The following is a 25,185-nucleotide window of genomic DNA, read 5'->3' as shown; positions in this document are numbered from 1 at the left end:
AAAAGAAAGAAAAAAGAGCAAACTGACTTGTTTATATAAAGATGTCAAATGCAGGATAGGGGGTCTCATCAAGAGCCAGCCTACCATGATCATGAGGAAGAAAGTGAAGTGGCATTCCCACTATGGCCACCACACCAGGGATATGGTCCAAAAGGTATATCAAATAAAGAACCCTTGGAACAGGAGGTCTCATCACGAGCCGACCTGCCCACCTTTCGCTCCTTCCTCGTGAATGGCATTATGGCTAACTGGTCACCAAGCCAGCATAATGGCCTACATTTTGACATCACACAACATTTCCTAAGCATACACAAAGGATCATGGTTCCATGGGTGAAATAAACAACTCTGCCAAGGTTATGGACACCTGCCGGCACCAGAGCACTATTAATGGTATTGAAGTCACAGTATTTACACCAATAGGTAGTTATTAGCACCCTTCTGTTTCTTATACCTTAGTAATCAATCACATAACACAAATGCATATTATTTTCCGAACCATACAATGCATGTAAATCTATTATCACCAATCATGATAGAGTAGTTGACAATGACCGCATTAGACTCAGTATGTACGGCAGATGTCCTATCCTCCTAGCCTCGCATCATATCACAACAGTCTCTTACGTATTAAGCGATCCAACTTGACACCTCGATTTCGGTAATCTGATACCTTTGTAAACATGGCATATTGCCATACGTCATTCCTTTATGACTCTGCTTCAGAATAGACCGGCAAGCCGCTCCTTTATTTGACGGCCGGGACAACCTATCACATTGCGGGGGGGGGGAGGTTAACCTCATCATTCCTTGGATGATGTGTCAGAACGCTATTCGGGAAACTGAGTACTTGGGAATAGCACGGCTCAACGGTATACTATTTTTTTAATTTTTGCATGACTTGTTGTTCTTAAGCCATTTCCATTGTATATCCCACAACATTAGACTTTGAGTGAGTCTTGCATCTATCAGCCTCTCTGTGTTTTAACAGCGTGAAAAACTGTCGTTCCTGTTAGACTCAATCTCGTCAATCCTTTGTCAAAATCAAATTCACCAAGGAAACTTCATTAAATAAGGGAGTCTGTCTAATTTCAGAGAATCATTTCTGCCTTTTACTATTGGGAAGTCATGCGGAAAGATTCTGTTCCAAAGTCATGAAAACGGTTTTCATACCTCTTGTTAGATGAAGGGGAGTTCTATATCCAAGACTGGATAGCAACCTGCAGGCAGGGTTCATTGGATGGTTTGCAGAAAATTCAACCGCTATCTTGGCAGCTACACCAAATGAAGGGACGCTTGCGTTTGTGTTCTAAATCAATATTCTTTGAGCCTGATAACTTTTCAGTGCCAATCATCAGGTTCTCTATGAACAAAGTTAAAAGGGTTGAGGCGTTAACAGAAACACCCAGCTCATCTAACTTTGTGAATGGGAAATGGTTGGGGACACAAGAAGGTTTTGTTTTAGAGGCAGCTCTACATGTGAAAATGAAGGAGAATGGAATTGATGCTCCATATGTTTTTGAGAAGCAAGATAGTATATGGTGGTTTGCCTTAGAATTTTCACCTGTAGAATAGTTTCTCAAACAGGCTAAATCCTTCATTTCAATAAATCTTCTTCCAAGCATAGAAAGAGACATGGTATTGTACAATACAAGAGCTCAAAAAGAAGCTCAAGCTCATTTTGATACTACCAGCTTAGTGGATTTAAATGAGAAGATTTCCCTTGATCTTCCTGCAGCACAGGTGATGCCTTGGATTTTGAGATATTATAAAAGCAAGACTCCAGATTTGTCTGATCCTAAATGCTTTCGCGACCTCTCCAAGCCAATAGGAGCTCTTAATCCTGACCGACTTGCTATATTCAAGGATCGCTACTCGCAGATGATTGAAAGTGGTACCTCTGAGCCACCATTTTTGTATGGGACACACTATTCGACTCCTGGCTATGTGCTATATTGGCTTGTCCGTTCTGCCCCTGCTCACATGCTTCATTTGCAGAATGGACGCTTTGACACACCAGATCGACTTTTTGTTAGCATGGAAGAACCTTGGCAAAATGTCCTAAATAATACTGCTAACCTGAAGGAGCTTATTCCAGAATTTTTCAGTTTACCATCTGATTTTCTTAGAATAAGGGATAACTTGAAATTTGGAACACGACAGAGAGGAGACATTGTCGGGGATGTAATATTGCCACCATGGGCAAATGATGCAGATGATTTCATTATTAAACATAGAGAAGCTCTGGAATGTGAGCATGTTTCTCAACATCTGCATGAATGGATAGACCTCATTTTTGGTTATAAGCAGCGTGGAATGGCTGCTTTGGTGGCAGATAACTTATTTCATTTTCTATCATATGAGGGTACAGTTGATTTGGAGAAGATAGACGATCCCATCAAACGTGCTGGGCTTGAAGTTCAGATTCATGAATTTGGGCAAGTGCCACAACAAATTTTTGAGGAACCTCACCCCACACAGTTTCCTCATGAGAAAAATGTTGGAGTTGCTTCATTTTCATCAATGTGTCAGCGGAGCACTTGAATTGGCTTTGCTTACTAGTTCCTATGCACATGAAAGATACACAGGACCTCAGACACAGAAATTATATCAGACACAAAAGGATGTCTATGATAACACTGAAAGAATTTCTCTTGTAAGTTCTTATGATCGTGTTCAAGTGTTAAAGGGCGAAAAAACTGTGTTTGCATACCCGTGGAAGTGTTATAGGAGGTGCGCACTACGCGTTGAGGCTACGTGCTACATGTTGAGTCTCAGAGCCAAAGAAATTTTGCTAATGCGCCCAGTCTCGTATCAAAACGCCTCAATCGACTTGCAACAGGAAATGTCTTTGATATTCAACCACAGGGGACTCTGCACTGGTTCCAGTTTTGATTGAATACTCCGGCTATCGCTCAACAAGAAGTATCTACGGGGACAAATTTTCTTTGTAATACATTTGAAGAGGTTGCTCTACAAGGCAGATATTCTGGTCACATGGACTACTGTCTGGAAGACTCATGCGCATGGATGATAAAAAACAAATGCATTGCCTCCATCACGCAACTTGCCTACCTAGAGACTTTTGTATCAGTTGGTTGTGTCTGTATAAATCACAAAGGCCTTGATTTGCTCAAGAATGGTTGCAAAACATTGCAGAGGCTTGATGTTTTGAAATGTCAGAGCATGATTTCGACTGGTATAATTTCCCTTGCAAATGGATGTATAGTCTTGAGGCAACTAAGCTTAGCCTATTGCGTCCCTGTCACAAATTCTCTTCTTGCAAGCTTCGACGAGTATGACAGCCTGCAGTCGATACAATTTGATGGCTGTGAAGTTTCTAGCTCAGGTTTGAAGTCTTTTGGGAAAAACCGCAAGTCTCTGATGGAATTGAGCTTAAGCAAGTGTTCTGGGTGACAGATGAAGGAATCTCAACACTTGTGGGAGGATTCGAATGTGGTGACATCGATGGAATCTTCAGTGCAACGAAATCCAACTATTCAGTATGGGTTTCTGGATTTGTTCCTCTACTAATTGGCATGGATGAACCATATCTGGTAAAGGAATTCAGTAGTAAATTGATAAATATGAAGCCGGAAATCGAACTTGTGTTGCAAAAGCCATCTTCCAGAGTGATATGCGATGTGAAGACCTCGTGTAACATCATCCAGACCAAGAAGGACATAACGGTTCCATTGAGCGTGCCATATTACATGCAGTACAGCCTTGGAGGAGAGAAGAATTTGGCGCACATCCTTGACACCTGGCCCTTCACTTCATAATATCTTGCGAGCTAAGTTGTTAAATTTCCTCCTTGTAATAATAAAAGGGTGAAGGAAAGTGAAAAGTCAGAACACTAAAGCCAAAAATAAACGAAGACATCGACCACAACAGAAAAATAGGAACCGATCTCCTACTAATGACTTCAGTTAATAATCCAAATGGATCTGCGCTCCAATTTTTAGTCTTTTTGGTTAGTCATTAGAGAATTTCAAGGAGAAGGTTGTTCTCTGTTCTATTTTTGTAACTTCAGGAGAAACAGCGCCCTTGTTTTGGGTCGTTCTATTTTCTTCTAGTTTAGTTTATTTATTGTATGGCAAATGATTTGTAAGGGTTGAGTTAGAAAAATTCTGAGAGCTGGTGGAGAAAAACAGAGCTTCTATTGTACAGTTTTTACAGAGATTTTAATAAAAAATATAGCTCTGGACCCTGAGATTCCTGTGGTATGAAATTTAACATTTGTCTCATCCTTTGTTTCATATGTAGCCTGTTATGTTTTAGTTTCATTTCATAATCATTTCTGTTGAATACTTTTAAGTGAGAAAGGCAGAATTCAATTTATTTGCTCTGTCTTGAGGAAGTATTCATAGTTAATGTTTTCTTCTGTTTGACAAGGATCCATCTTCTATGCCCTTGTCGACTTCTCAGCAGTCTTGCCATTCCATTTATCTCAATTTAATTGTTAAATTTCTTGCCTACCTTGCCTCAGGAGATAATCTGTGTTTTTGATTATATTTCTTTGTTCAAGCTGTTTCTTTGCCCCATGCAGCCCAGAAAACCCCATCATCCATTAAAACCCCTTTTCTTATCAATTTACTAGCCTAAAATCAGTATTCCTTATTGGTCATCTCAGCCCCTTTGAAGACTTTTCTGCCGAGATAGACCCGGAGAGAGCCCTCTCCTGTCCTCGTAGGGCTAGCTACGAGGCTGAGCGTGGTATGATGTTGCCTCGAGTTTTGCCTTCCTCAGCCTGAGGCAGATTTGAGCGCTAACATAGTGGCGACCATACTGGGGAAGATGGTTTGTTGTTGATGTGACATTCGACTTGTAGATTGTCTTGTCCCAGCACATGATTTCAAATTGCAGATCTGATGCTGATGGTGGACAGCAGTCAGACACATATGAAGGCTGAAGCATTCGCCTGGTGACTCCAACTCGATCCAGACATTCCAGTGCTCACTCATCCATCTATGCAATGGTAGGGTATGTGGCAAACCCTGCCCTGTGTGAAGCTGTAGAAGAGGTTAGAAATTGGTTAGCAGATATTGAAATTAATGATGAAGGATTTTTCATTGCTATGTTTCAATGTTTGAAATCTCCAAAGTTCCCTCTTGAAACTAAAACTAGATTTTGTGAGTTAGTTGATGAAAGAGTTGAGAAGGAGATTCAATGTTTAGATGAGCAGATCCAGTCATATGATTTCCAAGACCCTAAAAAGTTCTTGGAAATCCTTCCTCCTTCGAAACAAGAAATAATAGAATTGCCTACAGATGTTTGCATTGACAGTGTGCAGCTGGAGGTATGTATTGCAGAGTTGGGGCAGCAAACAGAGTTTGGCTATTGCGATCCTATTGCAGCATACATGGAAATGTTTTTCAGTTTGACTGATAGATCAAGCTGTCTTATACATAGCCAGATTCATTACGTGCATGAAGGGCTGCCAGCAATTACATCTGTGTCCTGGTGGAAGCATTCTCAAGTGGCATCATTCTCAGGTTTACTTGAATGGTTGTTCTGGCACTTCAGTATTACTTGATCTATTGTTTGTACCACAAAGTAGGGTAGATTTTGTAAATAAATAAGCAGCTAACGGGCAGTATCTTGTTCTAGTTTCATTATAGCTTTAGTTTGAAGTTTGTTAAGTCAGTTTTTCTGTTACTTTAGTCTTGAGATCGAATCAGTTTCAGTTCAGTTTCAGTTTAAAAATTCAGTCAAGAGTCGTGTTGGTTTGTTGGAATAATGGACTCCATAGCCCAAATGGATGAAGGCACTGTCTGCTCACCCAAAGATCTGTAGTTCTGTTGAGGGCCCCGAAGTCGGGTCGACAACAAGGGGGATACCCACCCGGTCCGGAACCTGGTTGGCGGCTCCTTGCCCGTTTGGAGTAGCGGGTCCGACTGGGGGTAATGGGACCAGTTTCCCAATGTGAAGGGTGTGCGTGTGTGTGTAGAGTTTGATGGTATTAATCTAAAGGTTTCTCTAAACTAGTCTTAATCTTAACTGCTAAACTAACTCTATGCTAATGTAATCTAATGAAGAGAAACAGTACATCTAGTCTACGCTAACCCGGGGTGTTTTCTTTTGTTATGCGATCTAGAAAGATTTCAAACAACAGCTGGTAATAAAGATCATTCAACTGTTATCAGAATATAAATCGATAAAGATAAACCATTCTGCATAAGAAGTTAGGCAGAGTAGTTGTGAACAGCATATCGCATAATCAGTTTTCTATATGTCAAGCATAAATAAATGACCCCACCGTACAGAAGTGCCAAATGGTAATACGGACATTCATACAGTAACATATAAAGAACTCAGCTGTGTATTACTTTAGGGATACTAGCAGAATTTAGTCAAGAGATAAAAGTACCATTTATGACTGATTTCACTAATAAACTTCAAGCAATAATGATTTATTCGTACTTGTTCTAATATCTGCTAAGAGTACAGAAGTGCAACATCAGTAACAGACATTAAAATGCAAACATAAATAAATCTCGATCCATCCATTCATCAAAAACCTCCTCTGAGGGTGCAGAAGTGCATGTTCTGAGGACAAGTTTTTTGACAGATTTCCGGACCCTTCTCCAAATGCCATGAGAAGGGTTAAATACTACTAACTAATTAATATTAATTACACGAAATTAGGGAATCGGCTTCAAATGACCGCCCTTTACTAAAAGCAAATTTATTTCTAAAACTTTAAATCTAATTTCTGACCGTTTCTGTATATTCTCTTTAGTGTTGTCAACAGTGCAACGTTTTGCTGGGAACAGTCGGCTGGCCGCCTTCTTCTTTCGCTCGGGAGATAAAAGTGGAAATAACAAGAGCTGGCACTTCTTTCTGACATACCAGAAGATATTTTCGAAAACCTTTCTCTAGCTGGGTGTATTCGCCGCGTGTATACTTAGCACAACCCAGGTTCTTCTCGAACTGATTTTGCTGTTGCTATTCCGGTTTCCGGTCGTGCGAATGACTGAGTGGGTTAGGAGTCGCGCTGTATGGACAATCCCCTATTTCGAGAATTGTTTCCGCTCTTTGTTCCAGGCTTTTCTGGAGCGTCTTCCTTCTCATGCGCTTCTTCCTCTGCTTTACCAAGTCTGAGCTTCAGGATCTTTTGTGAACACGCTACTTTTGTGCGCCTTTGACTCTGAGTCCTGGATAGTCTAATTTCATCAGTGCCGGTTGGCTTATAGTCTGGAATCCGCGGTCCTGCTGCATGCGGCATCCATTTGTGGAGGCATCTTCTCTCTGCTGTCTGATTGGCGCTTTCCCTTTTCCTTTAGATATTTCCTGCATATAGATTTATATTAGTTGCGTGTCTTGCAGTCTACGCAAAGAAGAAGGGAAATGAAAAGATTGACATGAAAGCATTAAACTCTAATGAATGCATAATCCTGACATTCATCATGACTTGACTCTTCGAAAAATGCGATGCAATCATTCCTTGATACTCAAGCATGCGGTCATTAATTTCCTTTAAGGCGCGCGCTTAATCTTGGGTCTATCGGGTATGTCGGAGAATTCGTGCGATGAGTCTTTTCATATCGCAGATCGCGGTTCGCCGATATCGCAAATCGCAGATCGTTGTCATCGCAGATCGCTGATCGCAGATTTTATTCAATGGTTTATGCCGCCTAGTGCGACGTTTGCGATGTGCGATGTCGCATATCGGCGATCGGCATTTCTTGAAGATCTTCTTTTTAGAGAGCGCTTGGGATGCATGCGATGCGATGAATTTCGCATCACTCTTTCGCAGTTTTGTTTTCCGCGCTTGGGTAATGCTTCAGCCTTCCCTTGTGATGCGATTTAAGCCTTAGGGAGAAAAATACAAAAATTTAAAAAATATTTTTGGGATTTTTCTTTCAAGGTCCCCCCTTTGCTCGATGTTATTGCTAATATCAAGCAAAGAGGGGGGGTTGTTGGTGACCACAACAATGGCGATTCACTGTGAAGAACCAGTTATCTCTGCTTTTTCTATTGCATTTTCACTTCCAAAACAGAAAAATTTTTCTTATGCCTAAATTTTGTTATGGACAGATAGAGTATTACCCCTTATCCCGTCAATGATGTTCCGTCACAACTTTTATTTCATTCCGATTGTTTTCTCCCTCTGGGTTATTTCTTGTATTCACACCTAGACATTACTCAGTGCTTTTCAAAGACAAAATAAGGTCTTCTCTGCATACTGGCTTTGTAAAATATGCTCATTTGTCATAGGTAGAGCCTCTGCTGCCCGCAAGCGTCCATAGCCTCGACAGGGTTACCATGTTATCCAACAATGATCCTTTTTCCTGTTTAAGGTTATTTACAACATACCAGAGAAAAATCCTTTTGACACTTTTTCTTTCTTTTTTGATTTTTTTATTCTCTAAAGAACAGTGTCTTGGTTTGGTGGCCAAATTATGACACAGTCATTCACTTGATTTACACTTTTGCTGAACAAGCTGGCTCGTGATGAGACCCCTTGTCTTTTGATTGCAACAATCTTGAGTCGTTGCCCTGTTTTGGTAGACAGTAGTGGCAAAGTCAACAAGTTATAATATCTGTGATCATGATAAGCCGGCTCGTGATGAGACCTCTCATTCTTTGAGATATAGTGTTTTCTTGGATTGTTTCTCTGGATGCTGCGATTTCCTTAACAGGGAGGAAGTCATTGTTTTTCCTTAAGAAAGCTCTGGACGACAATAATAGAGTTTAAGAACAGCAGTTTTGCAGAGAATAATTATTTTTCTATTGATGATACTTTTCATTGCGTTGGCATAAAACAATTTTTTGCCAAAAGTTACTTTCATCCCAGATTTCTTTGTGAAGTTGAAACTAACATCATATTCAGGCTAAAGTTAACTCTATCTGTCAATAATAAAAGGCATATTTTTTCCGAAAAGTTTTACTATTTATACAAGTGAAATCAAAATCTGATAGAGAAATGGTATGTTTCTTCATGAATATAATTTATGATCATTCACAACCAACCTTATTTATAAGAAATAAAAACTAAAAAAAAAAAAAAAGAAACTAAAATTATCCTACAAAAATAGAAGGATGACCTTCTATGGAAAATACATTTTGAGGATTTGTCCATTCACAGGCAGAGAATCTCTCCTGCCTGTCAAGTCCTGCAACACAAAAGTCGACGGGCCTATGACCTCTACGATCTGAAAAGGACCAAGCCATAGCTTCTGGAATTTTGTATGTTTGCCCTTTTCTTCGTGAGCCTTATCCCATTTCAAAACTAAATCTCCCATCTGAAAGTTTTTTCTGGTCATTATGTTCGAATCAAAAGAGGATTTTATCAGCGCTTGGTGGTGAGCATGGGTTTTCTTGGCCTGTTCTCGTTGTTCTTCTAGCTTGATTATTTCCATTTGCCTTAGCTGTAAGGGAGAAGTAGATACTTCATCAATGTATTGTACTAAGGACAAGGAGGGAATGACTAAGTGAGTAGGAAGCACTGCTTCTCTCCCGTAAACTAAATTAAAGGGAGAAGTGCCGATAGAGGCTTTCTTTGTAATTCTGTCTGCCCATAAGGCGTTTACCAGCGCTTTATGCCAATTCTTTTGGTTTTGGTCGACTGTCTTTTTGATAATCCTGATTAGGTTCTTGTTCGTTGATTCAACCAGCCCATTACCTTGCGGATAGTAGTTGGCAGAATACTTCAGTTTGAACCCTCTTTTGAGCGCGAACTCAGTCATGGTATTTCCAGAAAAATATGAAGCATTATCAAATATTAAGGTCGTTGGCAATCCAAACCTAGTAATGATAAACTGATCTATGAATTCAATAATGTTTTCAGAATTAGCTGCCTTGAGAGGAACTGCCTCTACCCATTTAGTAAAATAGTCAGTTGCCGTGAGGATATACCTATGCTGTTTAGAGGAGTGAGGAATGATCTCACCTATTATGTCCAGGCCCCATTGGCTGAACGGCTGTTCGATGTTAACCGGCTGGAGTGGCATGGATGACTTCTTTTGTTTTCCTGCAGTAGTTTGGCAGACTTGGCATTTCCTTACGTGATGGTACGAGTCTTTGAACAGCGTGGGCCAGTGGTATCCTGCACGTAAGATTTTGTGTGTGGTGGCTTCTCTAGCATAGTGTCCACCTGCTGGTCCATCGTGGAGTTCCTGCAAAACCTTTTTGGCTTCAGTTTTCTCAAGACATCTAAGAAGCACAGAATCATAATTCCTTTTAAACAGGACATCATTTACGAGCTGGTATTGTTTAGCTTTTAATCTCAGGGCTCTCTTCTTGATGTGATCCAGGTGAAATGGAGCATGCCCGTTTTTCAGGAAATAAATGGTGTCAGCATATAATGATTGTGCGTCGTTTAGGCTTACCTCATACGCGTGTACCTCTTCAAATGATTTTTCGGGGATTTGCGATGCCCCAGCTAACATCTTGCAGAAGCCTTGGCCTCTTACGATGTGTGCCGACTTGATCTCCAGGTCGTATTCTTGCAAGGCGGTGATCCAATTCGCTCTCTTTTCACCCACATCTTTTTGTATTAGGAGGTTTCTTACCGCTGGGAATGGTACTATGACCTTGGTATGGGCCTTTAGCAAGAAAGGTCTGAAATATTTGATTGCTTTGAAAACGGCGTATGCCTGTTTCTCTACATCTGAATATTTCAGCTCAGCACCTTGTAAGTTTGAGCTAAAGAATGCGATCAAAGCTTCTACCTTTTCTTGATTCGCTTGAGTCAAGATCCTAGCATAAGAATTCTCTGAGGCAAACGTGTATAAGACAAAGGGCTCTGAAAAATTTGGGGTTGCTAGAGATGGAGCGTTGATGATGGCTTGTTTGATTAAGTTAAATGCTTCGTGCTCGTCTAGACCCCATTTAAAGTTTGAATTCTTTTTTATCATTTTTTGTAAAGGAGAAATAATACATGAAAAATCTGGGACAAATCTTTTCACAAAATTGATCTGTCCTAGGAAAGATTGCATGGTCTTTTTGTTATGAGGCATGGATATCTCGGAAATTTCTTTGATTCTGTCAGGTTCAATGTGAATGCCAGATTTGGACACTATGAATCCTAGCAATTTTCCTTCACTCAACGCGAAAAAAGATTTCTTAGGGTTAAGCGAGATCCCATACCTTAAACATCTTTGAAAGATTTGCTTCAAATCTTTGAGGTGGTCGTTTCAGTTCTTGGAGTATACAGTTATATCATCCAGGTAGATCACTACCGATTTATTGACTAAACCTTTAAACGCAATGTCCATGGCTCTCTGAAAAGTGGCGCCGGTGTTGATCAGACTGAACGGCATTTTCCGATACGCGTAGGTACCCCATTTAGTTCGGAAGGTGGTTTTTAACTGATCATCTGGGTGTACCAACACTTGATTATATCCTGAAAATCCATCCAGGAAAGACATTAACTCTGAGCCTACGACTGCCTGTAATATTTGCTCCATAGGTGGGAGGGGAAAATTGTCTTTCTGACAGGCTTTGTTGAGATTCCGGAAGTCGATGTAGATTCTAATATCTTCGTTTTTCTTCCTAACAGGTACCATGTTGGATACCCATTTGGAATGTCTGACCGGGAAGATTATTCTGGCTCTCAACAATTTATTAAGCTCAGTTTTTATCTGATTTTCCAAGTTGGGGTGGATTTTTCTGAGCTTCTGTTGGACAGGTTTCTCGTTGTCAATCATAGGGATAGTGTGTTGAATGATAGAAGTGTTGTAAGTCTTCAGCTCATCGTAATTCCAGGCAAAGACGTTTTTGTACTGTCGTAGAAGACGGATATATGCTGATTTTTCTTCAGGAGCTAGGCCTTGACCTAGATTAACGTTTTGCGGCTTCTCATCGGTTCCTAGGTTCACTGATTCGTAGTTCAGATTTGAACTGTAGAGTTTGGCGTTAGCTGACCTTTTGAACCAACTTTTCAAGTCGTATAAGTCTTCTAGTTTGACCACCAATTTGGGTATAGCATTATCAGTGCTATTTTGTTGTATCTGGTGATCATGACAGTCTTCGTCGATTATCTGGTTTGAGTAGGATCCTTCGGAGGTGAGGAAACTTACGATGTCTGGGTCGTCGTTGAATACTCTCCAGTTGGTGATGTTGTCAGGATAGATGGTTTAAAAATCAATTCTATCGAAAACCTATCTGGACTAAAGTCTTCGGAGGGGATGAGTCTGGAGGCTACGTTAGCTAACAGGTCTGCGTTTGCATTGTGAAGTCTCGGGATTGACGAAATATTGAATGCTGTAAAATGTGCAGTGAGATCTTGTACTAAAGATTGATAGTGCTTTAAATGATTAGACAGGCAGTGTATGGTGTTACGTACCTGTTTGACGACGATCTCAGAATCTCCAAAGACTTGAAGATATTTGACGTTGCAGCCGATTGCTTTGTATAGGCCTTGCACCAAGGCTTCGTATTCCGCTGTGTTGTTCGTGCAATCGAACTCCAGTCTGCATGTGAGCATGGTCTTATTTCCGTCTGGGCTAATCAAAATGCATCCTGCTCCCGCTCCCTCATTTGATTTAGAGCCATCAAAATATAATTTCCAAAATAAAGAAGTATTTACAGGGTTATCTAAGAAACTAACACATTTTGAATCATCAGTCTGGGAAAAGTTTTCAACTTGGGACAAAACTAAATTTTCTAAATATGGTGATATGTGAGCATTGAAATTTCCGAGGAAAGAGTCTACCGAGTAGTTGCCTATGATGCTGTTGTTGTATGCTATGGCTTCGTTCTCTCCTTCCAAATCCGTCACTATGTATTTTTGGTGCAATTCCCGTTCAATCTTTATTTGATTTGGTTTCCCGTTGAAGGGTAACCACATGTGCGACCAGTCGGTTGAAAAGTATCCGTGGAGTTTCTCGGACCAGTCCCTGCTAAGAATCAGACCATAAAATTCAGGGATGTCAACCACTAGAATGTCGATAACCTGACATACCTTGGGGTTAGACGACAGTCTTATGGTCACTTGATTAAGTTCGCCTATCACTTCGACTTGCGATCGATCAAGTTGAACTATGCGCATTGCGGATTTTTGCGGTTGAACATTAAGTTTGGCACATATTGACTTGGGTAGAATATTGGTTGAAGCACCAGAATCGACCAAGCAGTTGTTCACGTTTCTGTTAAAGATTTCATAAGTGAGAAGGAAAGGAGGAGTATGAGATCTAGATCTCCCTCCAATCAGAGCGATGTCATTTGGATCAATTTTATTGATCGTGTTGATTGGAGGTCTTCCTTCATTATGGGAAGCTACAGCTGTAGGTAAAGGTGTAGTAGGTACGGCGTGTAACTCTTTTATCATGATTTTCTGTTGGTGTTTCAATTTGCTCAACTCGTACAGAGTAATATTAGCCCTAGTCTTTTTCATGTCATCGATGATGTTATACTCCATTTCATCCGACACTATTAGTGTCTTTGATGGAGGTGATTGCTCTGATTGGACTGGGCTAAATGAGGTCGTTTTAGCAATTGTTTTCTTTGGTGCAACCTTTTCTTTTGCTGCAGGGCTTGCGCCCTTCTGTTTTGGGGTATTCTGGGGAGGATCAAGTTGATTTCTGCTTCGTGTGCTAACCGGAAGTGCTTCTTGATCTTCCTCTTGTGGGAGGATGAAATCCCACATTCCTTGCAGTTCCACCACTTCTTCATCGTCGGTCTGCGTTTCGATGGTGCTCTCCTCTTCTACTTCTTCAGATTCCACATTTGAGACCACGTTGGGTGGCTTCGTCTCCATGGGAGGGTTTCTTTTGAAATTCCTAAAAGGCTTTCTTGGGGACGATTCTGCTACTTGTTTTCTTATGTCAATCATCTCGTTAGACATGGCTTTTAATAGCTTTTGTAGTCCTTCCATGTCAAAAGGATCTTTCGTTTGCTTCTTCTTGGTGTCTTCTTTGAAAGAGATTTTCTTAGATTTACGCTCTTCGATTGTAGATCTCTTTTCTAGGGCTACTACGCGTCTTTCAACTGCTAACGCCTCAGCCAAATTTTCGACTAAGGTTGTCTTGCTCGCCCTATCTACGAAGATGGCCAAATTTGAAGGTAAGGCCGTGATGTACCACTCACATCTTACTTCCTCGCTGGGTTGAGAAGAAGCGGGGATTTTGTTGAGGATCTTGTTGAATCGTAAGTTAAAATCCTTAATGGGTTCCCTATCCTCAGCTTTAAGATTGGATAAATCGTTGATCAGTGTCGTTGTCGATCTATCATCGTCGAATTTGGTGAGAAATTGATTTTGAAAAATGTCCCAGCTGGTGATAGATCCGGAGGGCAGTGAAAAGTACCATGACCCGACTGTTCCTTGCATTGTATAGGGGAAAAGTCGGACCACGGCATCTTCGTTGGTAACTCCGTTGAGATTAACAGAAAGCATGAAGTTATTGATATGTTCTTCAACTAGCATTCCTGTTTCTGGATTGAACTTTGGTAGCCATTTCTCGGGATGGGCAGGTATTGGACTTAGGGGTGGAGGCATTAAAACCGCCCCAGGATTGTTCCATGGAGATTGGGCCATCGCTGAGTTGCTAGTCAACAAAAGTGTAGGAGATGGTCTTTGATGTTGAGAAGATGGAGATGTTATGATCTTCGACGATTGCGGAGGAAGGGTTGTGGAAGATGGATGAGTGACTTGAGGTGGAGATGTGGGTGGTTGACTTCGCGGAGAGGGAGTTGAAATGGACGAAGTGGATGAAAGAGTCTCTCTGTCAGACTCTGGGAGTGCTTTCCTTGCTCTTTTCCTAGTGGGGAGAGGGATTTCAATTGGCTGGATGCCAAACTTTTCACTCTTCAATCGGGTCAGGGGATGAGCAGGATTGTACTGCGAAGTCAGGCTGCCTTTAGATTTATCAGACTTCTGGGTAAAAATAGAGAATCCCTGGAGTTTATGGATCAAAGTTTGAACTTCAGGGGGATCGATAATAAGTTGGTCTGATGTATCAGTATGTATAGCAGCGGTGGATGTCCGAGCGACTTCTAGTTCTGAGATTAGTCGTACCGGGGAAGTCGGGGAAGTTGGTGAGGGTAATTTGCTCTCAGAATGGTATTTGGATTTTGAATTATGCATCATTCATAGCTAGGCCCTCCTTCTAGCGCCAGAAATGTTGAGGGCCCCGAAGTCGGGTCGACAACAAGGGGGATACCCACCCGGTCCGGAACCTGGTTGGCGGCTCCTTGCCCATTTGGAGTAGTGGGTCCGACTGGGGGTAATGGGACCAGTTTCCCAATGTGAAGGGTGTGCGTGTGTGTGTAGAGTTTGATGGTATTAATCTAAAGGTTTCTCTAAACTAGTCTTAATCTTAACTGCTAAACTAACTTTATGCTAATGTAATCTAATGAAGAGAAACAGTACATCTAGTCTACGCTAACCCGGGGTGTTTTCTTTTGTTATGCGATCTAGAAAGATTTCAAACAATAGCTGGTAATAAAGATCATTCAACTGTTATCAGAATATAAATCGATAAAGATAAACCATTCTGCATAAGAAGTTAGGCAGAGTAGTTGTGAACAGCATATCGCATAATCAGTTTTCTATATGTCAAGAATAAATAAATGACCCCACTGTACAGAAGTGCCAAATGGTAATACAGATATTCATACAGTAACATATAAAGAACTCAGCTGTGTATTACTTTAGGGATACTAGCAGAATTTAGTCAAGAGATAAAAGTACCATTTATGACTGATTTCACTAATAAACTTCAAGCAATAATGATTTATTCGTACTTGTTCTAATATCTGCTAAGAGTACAGAAGTGCAACATCAGTAACAGACATTAAAATGCAAACATAAATAAATCTCGATCCATCCATTCATCAAAAACCTCCTCTGAGGGTGCAGAAGTGCATGTTCTGAGGACAAGTTTTTTGACAGATTTCCGGACCCTTCACCAAATGCCATGAGAAGGGTTAAATACTACTAACTAATTAATCTTAATTACACGAAATTAGGAAATCGGCTTCAAATGACCGCCCTTTACTAAAAGCAAATTTATTTCTAAAACTTTAAATCTAATTTCTGACTGTTTCTGTATATTCTCTTTAGTGCTGTCAACAGCGCAACGTTTTCCTGGGAACAGTCGGCTGGCCGCCTTCTTCTTTCGCTCGGGAGATAAAAGTGGAAATAACAAGAGCTGGCACTTCTTTCTGACAGACCAGAAGATATTTTTGAAAACCTTTCTCTAGCTGGGTTTATTCGCCGCGTGTATACTTAGCACAACCCAGGTTCTTCTCGAACTGATTTTGCTGTTGCTATTCCGGTTTCCGGTCGTGCGAATGACTAAGTGGGTTAGGAGTCGCGCTGTATGGACAATCCCCTGTTTCGAGAATTGTTTCCGCTCTTTGTTCCAGGCTTTTCTAGAGCGTCTTCCTTCTCATGCGCTTCTTCCTCTGCTTTACCAAGTCTGAGCTTCAGGATCTTTTGTGAACACACTGCTTTTGTGCGCCTTTGACTCTGAGTCCTGGATAGTCTAATTTCATCAGTGTCGGTTGGCTTATAGTCCGGAATCCGCCGTCCTGCTGCATGCGTCATCCATTTGTGGAGGCATCTTCTCTCTGTTGTCTGATTGGCGCTTTCCCTTTTCCTGTAGATATTTCCTGCATATAGATTTATATTAGTTGCGTGTCTTGCAGTCTACGCAAAGAAGAAGGGAAATGAAAAGATTGACATGAAAGCATTAAACTCTAATGAATGCATAATCCTGACATTCATCATGACTTGACTCTTCGAAAAATGCGATGCAATCATTCCTTGATACTCAAGCATGCGGTCATTAATTTCCTTTAAGGCGCGCGCTTAATCTTGGGTCTATCAGGTATGTCGGAGAATTCGTGCGATGAGTCTTTTCATATCGCAGATCGCGGTTCGATGATATCGCAAATCGCAGATCGCTGTCATCGCAGATCGCTGATCGCAGATTTTATTCAATGGTTTATGCCGCCTAGTGCGACGTTTGCGATGTGCGATGTCGCATATCGGCGATCGGCATTTCTTGAAGATCTTCTTTTTAGAGAGCGCTTGGGATGCATGCGATGCGATGCATTTCACATCGCTCTTTCGCAGTTTTGTTTTCCGCGCTTGGGTAATGCTTCAGCCTTCCCTTGCGATGCGATTTAAGCCTTAGGGAGAAAAATACAAAAATTTAAAAAATATTTTTGGGATTTTTCTTTCAGGGTCCCCCCTTTGCTCGATGTTATTGCTAATATCGAGCAAAGAGGGGGGGTTGTTGGTGACCACAACAAGTTCTTGGCACCTCCATGAAGCGGCAGCTGCCATCCCAATTGGAGCCAATGTTAGACTCAGTCTCGTCAATCCTCTGTCAAAATCAAATTCACCAAGGAAACTTCATTAAATAAGGGAGTCCGTCTAATTTCAGAGTATCATTTCTGCCTTTTACTGTTGGGAAGTCATGCGGAAAGATTCTGTTCCAAAGTCATGAAAACGGTTTTCATACCTCTTCTTAGATGAAGGGGAGTTCTATATCCAAGACTGGATAGCAACCTGCAGGCAGGGTTCATTGGATGGTTTGCAGAAAATTCAACCGCTATCTTGGCAGCTACATCAAATGAAGAGACGCTTGCGTTTGTGTTCTAAGTCAATATTCTTTGAGCCTGATAACTTTTCAGTGCCAATCATCGGGTTCTCTATGAACAAAGTTAAAAGGTTTGAGGCGTTAACAGAAACACCCAGCTCATCTAACTTTGTGAATGGGAAATGGTTGGGAACACAAGAAGGTTTTATTTTAGAGGCAGCTCTACATGTGAAAATGAAGGAGAATGGAATTGATGCTCCATATGTTTTTGAGAAGCAAGATAGTATATGGTGGTTTGCCTTAGAATTTTCACCTATAGAATAGTTTCTCAAACAGGCTAAATCCTTCATTTCAATAAATCTTCTTCCAAGCATAGAAAGAGACATGGTATTGTACAATACAAGAGCTCAAAAAGAAGCTCAAGCTCATTTTGATACTACCAGCTTAGTGGATTTAAATGAGAAGATTTCCCTTGATCTTCCTGCAGCACAGGTGATGCCTTGGATTTTGAGATATTATAAAAGCAAGACTCCAGATTTGTATGATCCTAAATGCTTTCGTGACCTCTCCAAGCCAATAGGAGCACTTAATCCTGACCGACTTGCTATATTCAAGGATCGCTACTCGCAGATGATTGAAAGTGGTACCTCTGAGCCACCATTTTTGTATGGGACACACTATTTGACTACTGGCTATGTGCTATATTGGCTTGTCCGTTCTGCCCCTGCTCACATGCTTCATTTGCATAATGGACTCTTTGACACTCCAGATCGAATTTTTGTTAGCATGGAAGAACCTTGGAAAAATGTCCTAAATAATACTGCTAACCTGAAGGAGCTTATTCCAGAATTTTTTAGTTTACCATCTGATGTTTTTAGATTAAGGGATAACTTGAAAAGTTGGAACATGACAGAGAGGAGACAATGTCGGGGATGTAATATTGCCACCATGGGCAAATGATGCAGATGATTTCATTATTAAACATAGAGAAGCTCTGGAATGTGAGCATGTTTCTCAACATCTGCATGAATGGATAGACCTCATTTTTGGTTATAAGCAGCGTGGAATGGCTGCTTTGGTGGCAGATAACTTATTTCATTTTCTATCATATGAGGGTACAGTTGATTTGGAGAAGATAGACGATCCCATCAAACATGCTTGGCTTGAAGTTCAGATTCATGAATTTGGGCAATTGCCACAACAAATTTTTGAGGAACCTCACCCCACACAGTTTCCTCATGAGAAAAATGTTGGAGTTGCTTCATTTTTCATCAATGTGTCAGCGGAGCACTTGAATTGGCTTTGCTTACTGGTTCTTGTGCACATGAAAGATACACAGGACCTCAGATACGGAAATTATATCAAACAAAAAAGGATGCCTATGATAACACTGAAACAATTTCTCTTGTAAGTTCTTATGATCGTGTTCAAGTGTTAGAGGGCGAAAAAACTGTGTTTACATACCCGTGGCAGTGTTATAGGAGGTGCGCGTTGCGCATTGAGGCTACGCGCTGTGCGTTGAGTCTCAGAGCCAAAGAAATTTTGCTAATGCACCCAGTCTCATATCAAAACGCCTCAATCGACTTGCAACAGGAAATGTCTTTGATATTCAACCACAGGGGACTCTGCACTGGTTCCAGTTTTGATTGAATACTCTGGCTATCGCTCAACAAGAAGTATCTACGGGGACAAATTTTCTTTGTAATACATTTGAAGAGGTTGCTCTACAGGGCAGATATTCTGGTCACGTGGACTACTGTCTGGAAGACTCATGCGCATGGATGATAACAAACAAATGCATTGCCTCCATCACGCAACTTGCCTACCTAGAGAATTTTGTATCAGTTGGTTGTGTCTGTATAGATGACAAAGGCCTTGATTTGCTCAAGAATGGTTGCAAAACATTGCAGAGGCTTGATGTTTTGAAATGTCAGAGCATGATTTCGATTGGTATAATTTCCCTTGCAAATGGATGTATAGTCTTGAGGCAACTAAGCTTAGCCTATTGCATCCCTGTCACAAATGCTCTTCTTGCAAGCTTTGATGAGTATGACAGCCTGCAGTAGATACAATTTGATGGCTATAAAGTCCCTAGCTCAGGTTTGAAGTCTTTTGGGAAAAGCCGCAAGTCTCTGATGGAATTGAGCTTAAGCAAGTGTTCTGGGTGACAGATGAAGGAATCTCAACACTTGTGGGAGGATTCGAATGTGGTGACATTGATGGAATCTTCAGTGCAACGAAATCCAACTATTCAGTATGGGTTTCAGGATTTGTTCCTCTACTAATTGGCATGGATGAACCATCTCTGGTAAAGGAATTCAGTAGTAAATTGATAAATATGAAGCCGGAAATCGAACTTGTGTTGCAAAAGCCATCTTCCAGAGTGATATGCGATGTGAAGACCTCGTGTAACATCATCCAGACCAAGAAGGACATAACGGTTCCATTGAGCGTGCCATATTACATGCAGTGCAGCCTTGGAGGAGAGAAGAATTTGGCGCACATCCTTGACACCTGGCCCTTCACTTCATAATATCTTGCGAGCGAAGTTGTTAAATTTCCTCCTTGTAATAATAAAAGGGCGAAGGAAAGTGAAAAGTCAGAACACTAAAGCCAAAAATAAACGAAGACATCGACCACAACAGAAAAATAGGAACCGATCTCCTACTAATGACTTCAGTTAATAATCCAAATGGATCTGCGCTCCAATTTTTAGTCTTTTTGGTTAGTCATTAGAGAATTTCGAGGAGAAGGTTGTTCTCTGTTCTATTTTTGTAACTTCAAGAGAAACAACGCCCTTGTTTTGGGTCGTTCTGTTTTCTTCTAGTATAGTTTATTTATTGTATGGAAAATGATTTGTAAGGGTTGAGTTAGAAAAATTATGAGAGCTGGTGGAGAAAAACAGAGCTTCTATTGTACAGTTTTGACAGAGATTTTAATAAAAAATGCAGCTCTGACCCCTGAGATTCCTATGGTATGAAATTTAACATTTGTCTCATCCTTTGTTTCATATGTAGCCTGTTATGTTTTAGTTTCATTTCATAATCATTTCTGTTGAATACTTTTAAGTGAGAAAGGCAGAATTCAATTTATTTGCTCTGTCTTGAGGAAGTATTCATAGTTAATGTTTTCTTCTGTTTGACAAGGATCCATCTTCTATGCCCTTGTCGACTTCTCAGCAGTCTTGCCATTCCGTTTATCTCAATTTAATTGTTAAATTTCTTGCCTACCTTGCCTCAGGAGATAATGTGTGCTTTTGATTATATTTCTCTGTTCAAGCTGTTTCTTTGCCCCATGCAGCCCAGAAAACCCGATCATCCATTAAAACCCCTTTTATTATCAATTTACTAGCCTAAAATCAGTATTCCTTATTGGTCATCTCAGCCCCTTTGAAGACTTTTCTGCCGAGATAGACCCGGAGAGAGCCCTCTCCTGTCCTCGTAAGGCTAGCTACGAGGCTGAGCGTGGTATGATGTTGCCTCGAGTTTTTCCTTCCTCAGCCTGAGGCAGATTTGAGCGCTAACAGTTCCATTGTCAAAACTCTGAGATTTCACAGCAAAACCATAAACATGGGAGGTAGATCGATTCGGAGAGAACCACTGGTGTTAACAGTCTCTGATGCTGCACGGGAAATCCTAGCAAGAGCCAGGTGGCTAACTTATCTCAATCGCTTACAGGAATCCAATGAGACTGTAGCAATTGAATTCTTGCAGAACTTGCAAGAGGATCACTCCACAGTGAGGGGGAGACACATAGCAGTCACTGATGACATAATTGCAGAGGTCTCGGGACTGCCAGCCACTGGACCTGTATGGACGCTAAAGAAGGAGAGATTGCAGAAGATTATAGAAACCTTCCAGGAGGAAGGCCAGAGCCTGACAATTAGAGGAAAGGGGGTTCTGCCAGCAGCATTAGGAGAACCGTGGGTGGAATTGGCAAAGACCATTCAAAGCTACATCACCTGTGAAGGAAGAAAAGACGTGGTAAGACCACGACACCTTAAACTTTTAGCTGTGTTAAAACAAAAATGCTCTGTAAATTTACCTGCATTTTTGAATTCATTACTGCATGATGTTGCACGGAGCATGAAAAAGGCACAACATGTAGAATCAGTTGTTAGTCATCATGGGTTGATACGATTAATAGTCATCCATAGCCTTACCCAGTAGCAGAGCAGCTGGGAAGAGCTAATTGCCATGATAGATGGAGGATTGACCACACCATCCCCAAAATGTAAACATGCCACCAGTACACCTGAGCGTCCAGAAAAACGAAGGAAATCGGTTTGACTAGCATGGCTACGAGGGAGGCTGGAGAAGCCCCAAGGAAATACCAGCCAACCGGTAGAGATAGAAGATACAGAGGATGAGCAACCCCCACGATTAGAAGGAGAAGACAATGAGAAAGAAATGCAGGAAAATGATGAAGGAGAAAATGAGGAAGAAACCGAGCAATCTGAGCAAAAGGAGGAAATGGAACAGCAGGAAGGTAGCACAGTGTAGGATCCATTGAGAGAAGATGAATTGGCCAAAGTTTTGGCAAATATGGGCGAATATGGCCAATCTTCCAGCCCATCAGACCTCCATGCTGAAGAAGAACCAAAAGAACACGGTGCTCAGGAGGGAAATGCACCTGAAGAATCACATGCAGAGGAAGTAGAAGAGGCGAGTTAGCCCATTCATGATGAAAACATGACGGGAGATGCAGAACAGGAACAATCCGTTCCTAGCCAGACGACACCAGAAGAAACTCCAGAGGCAGGGGGGGCAGAAAAAGAAGTCACCCAAGAAATAACAGAACTAGCTAGGGTTCTTGCCCCAGAGCAGCCAGAGCAGAGAAACAAAGAAGCACCCCAGAGAGAAAATCAGGGAATTGATCACAGTCCAAGCCGCAGTGAGCAATATTCTATTCCTTCTAAGGAAAGTGACGAAATTAAGAAATTACGTAAAGAACAGCAAAGGCTACTGAATGTAATAGTTCAACTTCGACAACAAATCAGGATTTTGAAAGCAAGAAAAAGGGTGAAAAGGACTTCGAGATGGAAACATGCAATTGCTCCAGCAAAACCCCTCAAGACAAAGGATCAGAGGACCAGAGTCCACCATACTGTTCAAAACCCTGTCGAAAAGCGGGCTGCTATTCCAAGTGTTGTTGAGAAGCAGACTATTGTTCAAATTAAAAAGGAACAGCATTTGACTGATATCCACGTTAAGATAGAAATGGATGATAGATTGACCTGCAATAAGGAAATTCAGACAGAGGCACCACCCTCAGGAGTGATAAGGGTCATGAACGCAAGACAACGCAATAGGAAAATTCAGGTAAAACTCCCGGTCTCCACCGTCGCATGGGAAAGAGATCCAAGAACAAAAACCCTACGGAAGGGTTTGATGCAAGCTCAACAAGCAGCAGAAAAGCTCATAGAGCAAACGGTCCCTCGAGAAAGGTATGAAGAGCTACAGAAACAGCTTAGGAACGTCAATTTATCCGAAAGCCAGGCCTTTGAAGGGTGGCGAAGGGAAAAAGAAAAAGTCGCAAAGGTAACTCGTAGGTTAGATATAGTTATCAAGCAAATGGATACCTTATGTTCTTTGTACAATGACGTCCTAGCATGTAGAGCCCCTGCTAAGAATTATGCCTTGTTTTTAATGGAACGATATTTGCAATTGAAAATAAAGGCTGTTAAAGTAGGTGCTCCCATACAAATTAATACCCTCGATGATTTTATAAACTGCTATAAGCACTATGTGGTAAAAGTTCAAAGACTACTGTGTGAGTTTTATTTACATAACCTTGTATTAGACCAGGAGACCGAGCTGAACCCTAGTCCTTTTGTTGGGGATATCCAATTACAGGCATTTATTTCATTTGGGGTTAATCAAATTAAATGGCTTAAAGCCTATAATGCTTTCCAAAGGCAAGAAAACGGATTAGATTTGTGGGTAAGAGCTGAATATAGGAATCCAGTACAGTTGTGGAGAGAACATAGGAACCTCATGAAGACTCTAGGTGTAATTGAAGCATTAGGACCCATTCACACAACAATCAATCAGCAAGGAATATAATACTTTTTCACTATTAAAGACCTTGCCATTGATGCGACTAAATTTCGATATCAGATCTCTAATCTGAATATCCAACTTAGGGAGCCATTTAAGTATGAAAATTTTAAGTTAGCCGCCAACCGTTTGCACCTCTATGGCGAAGTCATTTTGAGGGCAGGGCCATCCTGGTTAGGATATAGGTTCCAGAGTCCAATTATTTGGCACCCACCACCTGGGTACTAATCCTTCTATGAGATGCCTGTGGGTCAGACAGGCCATTTCTTTGAACACCTAGTTATGCATCATGGTTGTAGACCTCCACATGAGATTCCATCTCCAGCCTACTCTCTCACTGCCTTACATGTCAACTACAATGTTTTCATGAGGGCATGAAAAAGGGTAAGCAGGGGGGTGTGTGGAGTACTAAAGAAGGTATGTTTTTGGTAATTATTTCAGCATCTTTTCATTAGAACTTACAAACCTTTTGCATCATGAACTAGGAAAATGATAAGGAATTGTAATAAAACCTGTGAGATTAATGTGCAAAGCGGAAACACTGACAATTGTCATTTTCTTATGCAGAAAGAAGGGAAAACGAAAGACTGTCGTTCTGAAGGAAAGAACAAGGCCGGGTTAACCGCTGTCCCTTTGATGGGGAACCATATGCAAACAAGGCAAAACAGATCAAAGCGAATCAGCCCTGGAAAGGAAGTGGAGATGTTGGCTCAGCGCAAGAAGGAAAAGAGATAACTGAGAACTAAAGGTTCGGTGAATCCCTAAGGAGGGATCGTTGCTTTAACTATTTTTGCACCTAGACATCTCCACCTTCATCATTATAAAAGGGGCAGCACTGTTAGCTCGAGGGTCGGTTGAATCCTTATGTTTTATGTAATTTCTCTGAAGATTGAAACTTTGATCATCGAGTCTCGTTGAGAACTGATCTACTGTAATTCCATTTTATGCATTAATACAAACTCGGTTTCTATTTCATCTCTAAGTCTGGAATAACTTCAAGTGGTGTACCCCTGGAGGCTAAGGGCTCGACCCTGGAGGACACTTGCTCCTGTATTATTACATTTGGTTTATGCGTGGTTTTCTTATCAGCATTATTTGGTAATCTGATGTGTTTTGTTAGTTTACATCACATGCTCTGTTATGTTTACTTTACTGAGACAGAACTATTGCATTAACTCTGCAACGTATCACTGTTATTTTAAGTGTTGATATAATACCATCAGTCTTTATAGAATATTGTTGCTATTCAATTACAGAGCCTTTGTGTTGTGCACTTATTCATTGATATTACAGAATTCATCTTAGCAATTATGTTATTTGCGATTGTTGATTATATAGACATTTTTGTTCCATTCTGAAACACAATCGTAATCTTTATAACTGATATTGATAACTGGTTTGCCAAGATCAGGTTACTATTAAAGTGTGCCATGTGCATATATGGTTTTCAAGCGCTGTTCTATAATGATTCATTAATTAGTGCTGTTCCATTTTGGTGTGTTGTTCAATTCATCCTTAAGAGTGAAGGATTGCCATTTGATTCCTGTAGGTCACGATTCATGCATTTGATCTTGTAGACTAAGGTGTTACTACTTGTTAGACTTAGTTGCTGTTACAATTTCTTGTTTGCTA

At 40.9% G+C, this 25,185-nt stretch overlaps 2 pseudogenes; both read left to right on the top strand.

The window, feature by feature from the left end:
* The first annotated feature begins 1,127 nt into the window (after positions 1-1,127).
* LOC149211395 (uncharacterized) lies at positions 1,128-2,543 on the top strand (annotated as a pseudogene).
* Positions 2,544-17,371: 14,828 nt separating this feature from the next.
* LOC149211394 (uncharacterized) lies at positions 17,372-18,905 on the top strand (annotated as a pseudogene).
* The last annotated feature ends 6,280 nt before the right edge of the window (positions 18,906-25,185 follow it).

This window comes from Pinus tabuliformis, chromosome 1_1 (genome assembly GCF_031772625.1).
Source record: "Pinus tabuliformis cultivar Carrire ecotype Pingquan chromosome 1_1, CPIR1, whole genome shotgun sequence".
In the NCBI taxonomy this organism is placed as follows: Eukaryota; Viridiplantae; Streptophyta; class Pinopsida; order Pinales; family Pinaceae; genus Pinus; species Pinus tabuliformis.
This window is presented reverse-complemented; position numbering and strand designations above follow the sequence as displayed.